Source organism: Hordeum vulgare, chromosome 2H (genome assembly GCF_904849725.1).
Source record: "Hordeum vulgare subsp. vulgare chromosome 2H, MorexV3_pseudomolecules_assembly, whole genome shotgun sequence".
NCBI classification, from domain to species: domain Eukaryota; kingdom Viridiplantae; phylum Streptophyta; class Magnoliopsida; order Poales; family Poaceae; genus Hordeum; species Hordeum vulgare.
Window position 1 is genome coordinate 637,971,275 of NC_058519.1, and position 11,614 is coordinate 637,982,888.

Genomic DNA, 11,614 nt, shown 5'->3' on the forward strand with positions numbered 1-11,614 from the left:
TGTTCAAAAAGTTTTTCATCAACGGATGATGTTGTCCCGTGCATACTGTCCCTTTAGATACCTCGAATAGTGTGTGTACGTAAATGCTCGTTCCTCTATCTTGTGGTACATCACAACAACGCATGCCGGTTAATTTGAGATATTGTTAAGCCAAGAAGAGGCAAAACTTATGATCTCCTTATGTGTCGCGTGCAATGGCCATCTTGCCTTCAGCCGACCAACCATGTGACAAAACTTGATGATGTTGATCTGGATAACGTACATCCGAAAAGGCCTCACTGATGTTCGGAGAGGTACAACGACAACCGCGGTCCGCGGAGGTAGAAGGTACAGATGCAAAGCAAGGGACGAAGTGGGAGGAAATGGGCCCGATAGGGATGATTGAGTGGACCGGGGTGTCCAAGTCCTACATGTATGCTATCTGAACTCCACACCCTCCAACTTTGTCTTCGTTTTACAAGCGAAATGCGTCCGGACCGCTCGACAGCTTGATATAAACCCACATTGGATGGCACAATATGTGTGGATCACATGGTCTGAACATATGCGAGTGGTTTGAGGGTGAGAGATGCCCTTAGGTAGATTTGTTTATTTGTGAGGCCACCTTAGTTAATTAGGATGACATCTGTGAACAACACGGTTGGCAGTTTTAATAGAAGGGGTTGGCATTTTTGCAAAACTGTCATTTAAGTTTGTTTTATTTGTAAGAGCTTTGGGTGAGCGTTCGTCATGAAATGCCTCCAGGCAATAGAATTTCCGCTTATAAATTGTTTTTGGAACGTATTTTGCATTCTGTCATGAAATGCCTCCAGAAAATATGCTCCCTTTCAATGTGTTTCAACACAGATGGCTCCGGTCCCGATGGCCCAGCTGCCGGTGGTGGAGGCGATTTCGCCGGCGGCGCGGACGGGAATCCTTCGGGTGGTGCGCGAGCGCTTTCCCGACCGATCTAGATAGGCAGAGATCTGCATGCAAATCATCCGTGAGGCGACCTATTTGGAGAGCGCGCATTTCATCTCGGATGACGGCGCGATGGATCACGACATGTTGTTCTGGGCTATCCAGGAGGCGGAGTCATCGGATCCACTCCAAGCTGCGCGGTGGGCGAGGTACAAGACGGTGAATCCTTCGAGGCTCAACATCCGGCCATTGTCGGTGTCAGAAATTGCGGCCATCCTGCCGGAATTTCTGCCACCGGGGACCGATTTCTCTCCGTTCCTCTAACTGATCTGGCTCCTGGCCTGCGAGGGCAGCAAGTGGATCTGCTTCCATGGCCGGGAGACCGTCGGGATAAGGTAAATTTGATTCACAACTCTGTTTCTGTTCTGTCTGTTGACGGTGCTGATTTGGAGTGTGTGGTCGTTAGTGCTAAATTTGTTGAGAAATGTGGGGCTATCCCTGGTGATATTCATGGCTTATTGCGGGTGGGTTCAGTTTCTGCTGATGATAATTTGGGGATTTCTTCTTATCCAACGAACTCTACGGCATGCCATGATATCGCTTGTGCGAGATTGGCTGACGTGGTCGGTGGAGCGTTAGTGCCTCCCTTGAGCCCACTTACTACCCCGCCCACTTATCAGGGGGTACGTGGTTCGTAGGGAGGCGGGTTTGTAGAAGGCGTCTTCCTTTTTGGGTGACGGAGAGGAGGAGATGGTGACGGAATTCTTTGGACAATGGTGGGATGTCCCTTCCCCACGCCCCTGTCACCGCTATAACAAGCGCGTGCCCGCTCCTGGAAACCCTAGTTTTGACTCCCCAGATTGTTCTGGGTTAGGAAGGATTTGTTTCAAAGAAAAAAAAATCTCGATCCAAGATTGTTTCCCTGTCTCCTCCCGTGGGCCTTTTGACCCGATTCCCACAATCTTTAAGCTATCCGTCGAGGGGATAGGCCCTGGATCTCGATATTTTGTAGAAGTTCTGAGGGGTGAGATGGAGAATCATGGCAACAATGGACAGAAGCAGTAGCGTCGCAACCCCCCGTCAAACGTCGGAATCCTACGGGTGTTAAGGATGGGGCTCTTGATCCTGCCCTAGCTGCTCAACCGGGGCAGACCAAAGGGGGGGGGGGGGGGGGTGGCTCGGGGGAAAGCACCGGTGGTGCATAAGCCTCCCCCTCCCCCTTGCAGCGGCTGCAGGCCCTCCTCCCTCGCTGGTGCCCACGGTACAAGTCCTTGATCGCAAATATAAAGAGATGACATGCTTTAACTGCAGTTGGCCTGGGCACTATGTTGGGAATTGTATTGAGCCAAAAAGTGTTTTATCTGCACTAGATCTCATAATGTGAACAATTGCATGGCTTGGACTAAACCTCACCCCCATAACAACATACTTTGGTAGTGCAGCTGTTGGTCTGGGTTTCTATCATGTGGACATTCCTGTGGCAGCTGAGTCAGGGCGGTTGAATTACAAAAACTGTGCTATGCTGAAGGTTAACAATGGTGAGGTCTCTGCTAAGGAACTTCTGATACAGCCGAATGTCATCTTTTGCAAAAATAAAGAGTGGCCCTGGCAGATTAGGGAGTTGGAAAACAAGATTTTTTTGCTGAGGTTCCTTCCTTGGAAAAATGTTGAAGATTTGATTGAATTCCATGCTTTTAATCTGCCCATAGATGGTGTGTCTGTTAAAATCTTTACCTGGGAAGGGATGTTGGATGAGTTTGGAGAACTTAAAGAGGCTTAGGTGCAAATAGATGGAATCCCTCCCAAGTGGTGTGCTTGGAAGGTCTTTGCTCAAGTTGCTTCTTGCTTTGGTATCCTTATGGATGTGGATTGGAATGGCATTTTTAAAAGTTTCTATGAAAATATCAGGATTAAAGTTGGCTTGCAGAGACCCATCTAAGATCCCATTTGAGAGACTATTCGAGGTGAAGAAGAAATTATACCTTATGTTCTTTGTAGTGGAGGGTTATGAACAGATGGGAGAGGAATCAGATGGAGGTGATCCTGATTCAGATGATGGAGAATTGAACAAGGAAGACGAAGATGGTCTTTTTGGGCAAGATAAGATGGATAGTGAGGGTGAAGAAGATGACGCTATTGATGATCTGGATAAGGCAATTTTTTCTGATAAGGATAATGGCCCTTCTAGTGGAAAAAGGGTATCCACACGGGTGCAATATCTGCAGTGGATTACCAGCCTGAATTGATGTTCAATTCTGATCATGAAGGATTTATTGAGGAGTTGCTGTGTGTTACCCCAAACCTGGAAAAGAAGATGGCTGAGTGTAAAGAAAACTTAGCTAAACATGTTGACGACACTCCTCTATCAATTCACCTTGCTTACTACTCTGAACAACTAGGGAAATTTGAAATGGTGGAATCTGATGAGGAAGAGGAGGATATGGTTGTTGAATTACAATGTTTACCTGAAGACCTGGCTGCAACCCTGGGTTGTGTCAAAAGATCTTTGATGGAAACATTGAACAAAGCTGGATCTAAGAAGAAGATGAAACACACTGCTGGTGCATCTACCTCTTGGGGCCCTGTTCTGGCTAGCAGGCGAGTGACTAGAAACCATGGCAATGTCAAAATTATGGACAAAGCTACTGCTTACATGCAAAATAAGAATCTGGAAATCCCTCCTACAAGGTAAATCTTTTGTTATCATTGATCCTTTTGAACTTGCATCTCAAACTGTTAAATTATATCTGTGTGTTGGCAATTCTGAAAAAGAAAAACAAGATATTATTGAGAACTTGATCATTTCTGAGAAAGTTAAGTGTCTTCAGTTTGCTGATTCTAACCCGGAGATTGTTCTCCCAAGGGATTTAGAATCTGGAAATTCTTTTTTCCATTCTGTGTGTGGATGATTATCTAGATACTCACCTTCCTCGGTCATGGGGCACTGCTGACGAGGAAGCTTGTAGACCTATCCTCAATACTAAAAGTAGGCCTTATGGTCTGTCTCATCCTTTCAAAGTTAAATGATTGGTGCATTTTGGAATATCCGTGGATTAGGGCAACCAGGTAAAATACACTGCCTTGGAGACTTCCTTAAGAACAATTATGTAGACTTTGTTGGTTTCTTTGAGACCAAAATACAAAGTATAGATAATAGCATTCTCCAATGTATCTCTGGTAAAAATGACTTTTCATGGTTTGTATTACCTATGAATAACACTGCTGGAGAGATCCTTGTGGGTCTGAAAAAAGACATGTATGAAGTTTTATGGGTTATTATGAGAAAGTATGGTGTTATAGTCAGTTTGAAAAATAATAAGGATGGTTTTGTGTGGCACCTTGTTCCTGTATATGGTACTTCTTATAATGAATTTAAACTGGAGTTCATTGCTAAACTGCATTAGATTATGACCACTTTGACTTACCCAGTCTTGTTAGGAGGAGATTTTAATCTTGTTAGATCTACTGCTAATAAGAACAATGGTGTTATTAACGGTAACTTCTCTTATCTTTTTAATGATTGGATCAATAAGTGGTCCTTGATGGAAATTGGCATTGCCAATAGGAGTTTTACTTGGAGAAACAATCAGGATGACACTATATTTGCCATGATTGATAGAGTGTTTGTCTCCGGGTCTTGGAATATGAAATATGCCTTGTGTGTGTTGTCAGCTTTACCTAGGATAGGGAGTGATCATACCCCACTCATTCTAGATACCGGAGCCCGGAGGGTTACCTCCCAGAAACTATTTCGTTTTGAAAAACAGGTGGTTGGATCAACCTGACTTTAAGGACCTGGTTAGGAAGATATGGAAATCCCCGATTCAGGGGGATTGTGTCATGGATGTCTAGTTAAATAAAATTAGGATTCTTAGGAAAAAGATTAAAGGGTGGAGTATTAATATTGAAGTAGCCATTAAAAAAAATCCTTGCTGCTTGAGTTCGACATCCTTGATGTCTTTCGGAAACGAGCCAACTGAATGATGGAGATAGATCCATGATGAAGGAGATTAAGAAAGAACTTGAAGAGATTTGGCATAAAGAGGAGGTTTCTTTGTGGCAACGCTCGAGAGGTAGGAAAATCAAAGATGGGGATAAAAATAATGCATATTTTCATGCCTTGGCTAACCATAGGCATCGGAAGAACCACCTTGTTGAGCTGAATGGGGAGAATGGCCCAGTTCATACTACTAATGAGATGCTGGGCATTGCCACCTCTTTTTATAAAGATTTGTTTGGATATGAATCTAAACACAATATTAGCCTCGGTCCTACCTTTCGGGAGGAAGATGAGCTCATCACTCAAGATGAAAACGATATGCTGCAAAAACCCTTTTCTGAGGAAAAAATTAAAGCAGCAGTTTTCGGGTCTTATGCCCACGGGCCCCCTGGTCCAGCTGGGTTGTCTTTCTTGTTTTACCACACATTTTGGGAAGATATAAAATTTTATTTCATGGCTTTCGTGAAGGATTTTGAGAAAGGTTCGTTGGATCTCCACAGACTAAACTTTGCTTTAATTGTATTGATTCCTAAGGAACAGAATGCTAAAGATATGAAGAAATTTAGGCCTATCAGCTTAAGTAATTGGGGGGTGAAAGTTTTATCTAAAGCCATGACAATAGGGTTTCTCCGGTTCGGCACAGGATTATTTCCTCTAACCAAACTGCTTTCATTAGGGGCAGATATATTTTGGAGAGTGTGGTTATGGCACATGAGGTGATTCATGAGGTGAAAAAGTCTCGGACCCCTGGTGTGGTTCTTAAGCTGGACTATAAAAAAGCTTATGATAAGGTTAGCTGGGATTTCCTTTTTGAGATGCTCCATTCGAGGGGATTTGACACAAAATGGATCTCTTGGATCAAGTGCACTTTGGTTAATAGTACTTTTAGTGTGAGGATCAATGATGCTAATGGTCCTCACTTTGTTGGGGGTAGGGGTCTTAAACAAGGAGATCCTTCGTCCCCTCTTCTATTTAATCTAGTTGCGGATGTCTTCTCCAAGATGTTAAAAAAGCAGCTTCACAAAATTTAATCTCTCGGCTTTTTCCTAATATCATTCTAGGGGGTGTTATTAGCTTGCAATATGCTGATGACGCCATCCTGTTCCTGGAAAACTTTGTTGATAAAGCTAGGAATTTTAAATGGATTTTATCCTGTTTTGAGTGTCTATCTGGTATGAAAATTAACTTTCATGAAAATGACCTTATGACCATTAATGCGGAGGAAGATATGGCCAACCTGTTTGCTCAAATCTTCTGGTGTAAACTTGGGACTTTCCCTATCAAGTATCTAGGAGTGCCTTTGCACTATGATGCACTTAGGAGGGAGGACCTTCAACCTATCATCGATAGGATTATTAAAGGTATTTCTGGATGGTTAGGGAGATACCTGACCTACAAAGGGAAGATCATCCTACTTTGTGCTTGTATTGTGAGCATTCCTGCTTACTTGATGGTTGTGATCAAGTTCCCTAAATGGGCCATTAATGCCATTAACTCTGAGATGGCCTACTTCTTTTGGGGTGATCTGGGGGCGGGGCAACAAAAATGTCACTTAGCTAATTGGGGCTTGATCTGGAGAAAAAAAAGAATTTGGGGGTATGGGGGTCCCTAATATTTGGGAGTTTAACATGGCTTTGCTGGCTTCGTGGGGAAAAAGATTTTTTGAGCACAACAATGGTGACTCGAAGAAGATTATCTCTGATAAGTATGAGGTGGGCTCTCCAAATATTTTGTTGGCTAAAGATGCTAGGGGATCTACTTTTTGGAAAAGCATCACCTCGGCTCTTAATGCCTCTGGAGTTTTTTATAAATGGAAATTGGGTAATGGTGTGAACATCAACTTTTGGCATGGTACGTGGGTTGGAGATTGTTCCCTTAAAGTCCAATTTTGGGATCTGTTTGAGATATGTAACCAAGTTGACAGCAGTGTTGCCGAGGTGTGGGATGGAAGGAACCTTAAATTGTCTTTTAGGAGATGTGTTGATCATGAGGGGATGGTTAGATGGGGGCAATTGGTTGCTTTAGTTAGAACTTACCCTATTAAGACTGAACCTGATACTCCCATTTGGACTTTGGTTTCCAATGGGGTGTATTCAGTCAAATCTTTTTATAGCAAGATTAATTTTGGGGGTGTGGTCCCTCTTGTGGGGGGCGAAAATTCTATGTCCACATAAAATTCATGTGTTCCTATGGCTATGCATTTACAACAAGATCCTTACCATAGATAATCTGGCTAAAATGAGGGAGTTGGCTGATGTAATATGTTTATTTTGTGGTGATAATGAGTCTGTTCAGCATCTGATGTTTGACTGTGTGGTGGCTAGCCATGTTTGGTCCTTTGTCTCTGAATGTTTTCATATTGATACTATTACCAGTTTTGATGATGTTATTGCATTTTTGCATTCTGAAAAGAAAAACTCTGTCATTAACATGGTTATTTCTGCCTCCTTCTGGAGTAGTTTTTTCTTTTTGAAATTGGAAGCATGTTAGTTAGGGCCTTGTTTGGTACTAGTGTTTTTGAGGAGATTGATGGGGATAATCCCCCAAGAGATTGCGTGAAACCCCAACCTTCACCCAATCCCTTCAAATTCCCATTTATCCCCAATACACTAGGTAGGGGTAGTGTATTGGGTATTGAGAAAAATGCACTATAATTTGAGGATTTGAGGGGAAATGTGGGGATGAAACATGTCAAATACACTAGAACCAAATGGTGTTATGGGATATGTGGGGATTGAGGAGTTTGACCGGGATAATCCCCACAAACTCTCTAAAATACACTAGTAACAAACAAGGCCTAATGTTGTAGCAGTCATGAACTATGTAGGCATTTTGAAAAGAAGGGATACTACTTTGGAAAAAAAAAACACTGAGTGTTTTTGTATGCAATCATGTTAATTTTGACCGCGTAAGACGGATAATACGAAGGTTTTAAATTTACTAGTGTATCTTATCGGACATGAATGATTTTCAGTATGAAACAAAACAAACAGGGCCAAGGATAGTCACTGATGGATGGATGTAATCACGTTGTGATCTGAACCTGTGGTGTAGAGAGTACCATATCGCAACTGTCTCCTCCAATGTTTGGACATCCACACGAAAGGAGACTTGAACAGAATGCCTCTCATCACATCACAGCTTCTTGGACTCCAGCAGCGCGAGAGAGCAATGGAAGGGGGGAGCCTCTGGCACGAGTTCGAGACGGACCTCCCGGCCGCCGACGTGTGGGAGGTCTATGGCAGCCTCGCTCTCGGGCAACTAGTCCCCCAGCTGCTCCCGCACGTCCTCTCAAAGGTCGAGCTTGTGGAGGGAGACGGCGGCGTCGGCACTGTCCTGCTCGTCACTTTCCCTCCTGCAGGTCTGAATCTCAAAACCTCAGCTTCAGGTCCGAATCGCAGCTTCTTCAGCCAATTTTTACCTACTTGTGCTGCTGATTCATTCTGGTAGGAGCTTCCGAAGAACCAAGAAGCTACAAGGAGAAGTTCAATGTGGTCGACCATGAGAAGTACATCAAGGAGGCAGAAATAGTGGAGGGAGGCTTTTTGGATCTCCGCTTCCGGAAATATTTGGTGCGATTCGAGGTCGTAGGAAAAGAAGATGGCAGATCCGTTATAAGATCGACCGTCGAGTATGAAGTTGATGCCGAGCATGCAAAGAATGCCTCCCTTGTCAGTACAGAGGCATTGGCTGCTGTTGCTGAGGCCATCACCAAGCACATCAAGGAGCAGAAGAGCCCAAAGCAAGCCAAGGAGTAAAATTCATAAGAACGCGTGCATGTACCTGAATATCATACATGAGCATTGACATTGTCCGAAAGCCGAAGTGTCCACCTGAAGTGACTGGCAGCCAAGTTTGAAGCCGCAGAGTAAAATTTAGAAGAAGCCCAGCGTCCAACTCCAACTGAAGTGACTGCCGTACATTTTTTTTCTTTTTTGTGCTCATGCCTTTGGAATAAATGTTTGTATGCCTTGGATCATAGTTTCTACTCACTAGTCATCAACCCGTGCATCTGCACGGCCTAACTAATATCGGGATATTCTCAGAAGTACATTACCTTGTAAAATATAAGATGTTAGATTTGATATATCATACAATTGGAAAGCTTTTAATAAGCACATGTATTATCGCTAAAGCATTGCAGCTCCCGGGCTCCAGTGAGGCTTTTTTTTTACCAAAATACTATTTCCACACACTAAAAAAATCTGAAAAAAGTATATATATAGGTACATATTCATAATACACGCGTATAACTTTTCACTAGTATTTATGCTCTTATGTAGCATATACAAAAAACAAATACACAGATTAAAATGGACCTTATCATTGTTGTGTTTGGGCCAGATTTTTATCTTTTTTGCGTAGCACGCAAATAGCCGAATTACCTGATGAAACTTTTTACATACTTGACTACCATGTATATGTATTTGCATAAAAACATTGTTATTTTTTTAAGTATATAGAAAGTCTATTTGTCACCTAGGGTTCAAAATAAGTTATTCTTCACCCGGATAAAATTTACGACCGTTTGATAAATAAATTACATTTGGAATACCAATTGTTACATTAATATTGATCCATTACGTAAATTTTGATCAAAAAAATTAAAAATATAGGTCATAAGACCAGAAAAATCACATTTCATGTATATTTTACACTATGTTTTTATGTTTGTAATTTTACATGACATAAAATATTTTTATGATGACTATATATTTTCTTACAGTCTCTTTTTACGTATGAAATAAGAAAAGAATTAAAACATAAAATTACGGTGCATTGATGTGAACCCAGGATGACGAATAGTCAATCCTTATATATATATATATATATATATATATATATATATATATATATATATATATATATATATATATATATATATATATATATATATAATTTTAACATCAATGCGTCGTAATTTTACATTCCGTAAATTTTACCTTATTTTATATGTAAAAAGAGACCTAAAAAATATAATCAACATAAAAATATTTTATGTCACGTAAAATTACGAACATACTTAAATGGTGCAAAAAATACAATAAGTTCAATTTTTTCTGATCTTGTGACCCATGTTATTTTTTTTCTTTTGTCAAATTTTACGTAGTGATTCAATATAAATATAATTATTTGTATTTCAAATATAATTTATTTATAAATTAATCGTAAGATTATCTCGGATGAAGAATAATCTATTTATCACCCTGGTGATAAATAGAGTTTCTATATATATATATATATCATTGGATATTATTTTTTCTTTTGTCAAATTTGAAAAATATATATATATATATATATATATATATATATATATATATATATATATATATATATATATATATATATATATATATATATATATATATATATATATGGTCTCTGCAACGCCTTACTCCATGTATTATAGGCTTCATCATTGGATGGAGTGTGTCTGTTTTCCTATCAATGTTTTCCAAACTGCTACCGTTTGTCTGACTGAGCCTCTCCATTCATAGTGCATCTCTTCCTGAATTCATGTAACCTACTACTTGATGGCAAAATTAGATATTAATTTGATCCATATGGCAAGGTAATCATCCTAACTTACACAATTATATATTGGTTGATCTACAGTGTAGCATATATCTGACATACACTCAAAAGTTCTGAGAAAGATACGTTACACACAACCACTGCTCAACTACACTTTGAATGAGAGGCGTAAGCCGCATGCCTTAGTTTTATCAAAGATAATGTATATATTAAACACTTCCATAAACAAATTTGTCAGAAGAGGTACTAGTGTTTTCCAATGATAATTCTAGTGATAGATATGTGTTCTAATTAGTGATGGATTTTATTATCTACACTTCCGCTTCTCTTATCATCTAAATAAACTATGGTTCTTATTAAAGCATTGGACAGTGCTCCAGCCTCAAATTTCAAAAAATAGAAACATTGCTTTACTCATTTGAAAATGTGTCAATAAATCATCAAATTAGATAGTAGATTATCTGGTAATACATGAAATTTTGTTTTACCCTAAAATCTAAAATTTGATGGATTTGGTTGTGAAACATCCCTATTTGTAAACTGACACTCTACCTTGTCAGAACCTACCACAAAAATCGATGTTGTCTCTTGAAATGATACTTACAAACAGGTTGATGTTCATATATGGTTTTCCAATGTGTGATTATTTATGCATTTCTACTTCTCTTGCAATTAAGTGATTTCACATATATAATTGATGGCCTTGGTAGCGGTGATATATGTGGGCTAGGAATTTCTACTTCCATCTCAAATAGGCTTATATTCTCTAACATGAAACTTGAGGATTCCTTATTTGTACGTTTGTATTTCTTACTTCATGTGTAAGGTGTACATGGTTTACTTTTTTGTGTGAATTGAGAAGTGGACCACTTCTTTATATGGGAATGTAGAATGTATCTGTCTAGCACTAAATCAATCGATAGAGTATCTCATAATACTCAGTAAAAAATTATCTCTAAAAATTAAAATTTAATGGATCTGTTTGTAAAGTATCCCTATTTGAAATACTCGAAGCTCTCCTTTTCCACCCCACCCCCCGAAAAAACAATGATATTCCTTTAATTATATTTTCCATCGGGTTTACGTTAGTATAATAATTTTTGGGTGTGTTATAATATTTTTTGGGTGTGTGACAATTTACGCATATTTTATTGTTGTTTACAAATTATGCGATTTCAC